The 2,500-nt window shown below is 46.0% G+C and overlaps 1 protein-coding gene across 8 annotated transcripts in view; it reads left to right on the forward strand.

Annotated features, from left to right (window-relative positions):
- The window catches only part of eya1 (EYA transcriptional coactivator and phosphatase 1), a 49,778-nt gene that overhangs the window by 17,347 nt on the left and 29,931 nt on the right, over positions 1-2,500 (forward strand). The window lies entirely within an intron of this gene.

The following is a 2,500-nucleotide window of genomic DNA, read 5'->3' on the forward strand; positions in this document are numbered from 1 at the left end:
ATAATGCTGTGGCAATAATATCCACTTTAAGAGAGCTTATGGTGGAGAATAACAATGACAGCTTGAGGTAATTGTGGCAAAAGTAGATTGTGTTCATTCAACATAATTGAACTTAATTATATAATGCTTCAGATTATCAGACTACTGTCTGTTTGGGTTTGCCATCAGTGCCAGGCACAAAATATGCATCCAAAGTTAAATCCAAAGTTAAATATGTACTGAATTCCCCACAAAATAACTCCAGGACTTAATCTTTATTTTTACAATGAAAAACTGTATTGTTGTAACTTAATTACTTTCCCACAAGTTGAGCAAAAAAAAAAAAAATGGCCAGCAAGATTTACAGCCAAGGAGCTTGTCCCGGTGATTTTTTTTTTGGTCTGAACAGACGCTAATTGGGGGGGTAATTGAGTTCCCTTCAGTCTGCAGACTGCCTGGATGGCCAGGGCCATCCGTCTGCCTTTTTAAAAAGAAGCCCATCTGGACTTGATAGCCTTCTCCCAGGAGAGGCATACAAACTTCTGCTACAAATATTGTGCACTGATGATAGACATAGCCCATGGCTAGGGGACTGATCAAGCAGAGCAAATGGACTCCCAATTGGTGAGCCATAAGGCAGGGGACCCCCTTTCTTCTGTTCTGGGCCAGAGGGAGCTAACTGGAGCGGTTAGCCAAGGGGGGGGGGGGGGGGGTTTGGGGGTTGGAGGTCGGGGGCTGGGGGCTGGGGGGGTTGAAAGAGGGTGACTGAAAGGGTTGAGGGTTGAGTGCCCCTCGGGAAAGGCAAGGCTTCTCCCAGCAGGGGCTCGCTCTTCAAGGGCTGGCGGGAGTCTCTCGTCGGCTTTTCATGTGGGCCCTGGCTCTCTCCTCGGGGTGGACGGCTGTCCCGCCGAGCGCGCGCGCGCTTTTTTATGACTTTTTGAACTGCGGATTTAGCTAATTTGTTGTTCAATGGGGAGGCAGTGGCATCCCTTTATGTGCGGGATAAAATGAACAACTGCTAGCAGCTTAAAAACCCTTCACTGCTCCTGCATTGAATATCTCTGTGGTGAAGAGCTACTTAAATAAACAACCTTAAAATACCTTTAATCAGAAACTTTTCAGGCAGTCTTTACACACACACACACACACACACACACACACACACACACACACACACACACACACACACACACACACACACACACACTGAGGGCCTTGGTCTGAAAAGCTGCTTTAAGTTTGTCACGGTCTGGGGGGGCCACCCGTGATGGAAGTGATGGCCGGCAGGATGAAAGGCCTCTCACTCCGTTTGTTTCCGTGAACAAAGGTGTAATTGCGCTCTCATTTAAGGCACAGTAAATTCATCTGTGCGTTTTCATGCCGGGCTGGCTTTCCGATAACAGAGGGAGAGCAGGAGAGAAGTCAGAGATAGGCCCGCAGTACTCCTGTGAAGTCCATTAAGGTGCCTTTTGAAGCACTGTAACTTCAGAGAGAGGACTACTTAACCTGCCTGCAAACTCCAGAACTCTGAGGTTGAAAGAAAAAGGCAGAATGTATACATAAATATTTTTTAAAGTCCAGTTTCTTTGTGATTTAAGACATTTAGGTCACTTTATAGGGATGCTTCTGTGCATTTGAAAAATATTTGTTACATTTCTTGTGCTGATTAACAATGGGGTGATTTTTTTTTTATTATTTTGGTGAACTTAGGTATTAGGTAGTGGTTTATCAGACTCTTAAGCTATTTTCTGCAACATATTCAAGCACGGTGGCTCAGATATTATGGGCTTCAAAAGTGCCTTTAACTGTGACTGAACCCATTCAGGTGTGAGAAATGGAGAAAGGTGCAGGGAGAGACTCTGGAGTCATTTTAATGGTTCACGGAGCATATGCCCTGAGGCTTCTCCTGCCCTATATAACTCATGTTGTGTGTATTATTAAGCCATTAGATGGTATCTCCATTAAGAGAATTAATTAGCCAAGAGGTGATTCATTTCAGTGGATCAGGCCTTTGGAGAAGAACAGAACACACTGTTGCATATTCATTGGGTAGGAGGTTGGAGAAGACCCCCGCAGTCAGACAAACACACAGTTCCACCTCCACCCTGCCCCACCCTACACACACACACATACACACACACACACACACACACACACACACACAGAGAGACACAAACACACACACATCCCCTCCCCTTCGTGCTGACACACACAACAGATCCTCTGTTTGTGTTACTGAAAAGCCAGGGATGCTTGAAAGATCAGACCTCCTCCCTCCCTTCCTCCCTCCCTCCCTCCCTCTTTCCCTCCCTCTCTCTTTCTCTCTCTCTCTCTCTCTCTCTCTCTCTCTCTCTCTCTCTCTCTCTCTCTCTCTTTCTTTGCCCCTTCAGTGGTCCTGATTTCCTCACTGATAGGAGAGGAAGATAAGGCTACTGTTTACCTCCACACCCACCTCCCACCCCCAACTCCAGGACCACCTTTTCCTCTGAAAATAACTATTTTCCCTTCATTGCTTTATGTT

Source organism: Alosa pseudoharengus, unplaced genomic scaffold (genome assembly GCF_046254945.1).
Source record: "Alosa pseudoharengus isolate Yale_2024_CS ecotype anadromous, Long Island Sound unplaced genomic scaffold, YU_APseudo_1.1 YU_APseudo_1.1_scf_18, whole genome shotgun sequence".
Classification (NCBI taxonomy): domain Eukaryota; kingdom Metazoa; phylum Chordata; class Actinopteri; order Clupeiformes; family Clupeidae; genus Alosa; species Alosa pseudoharengus.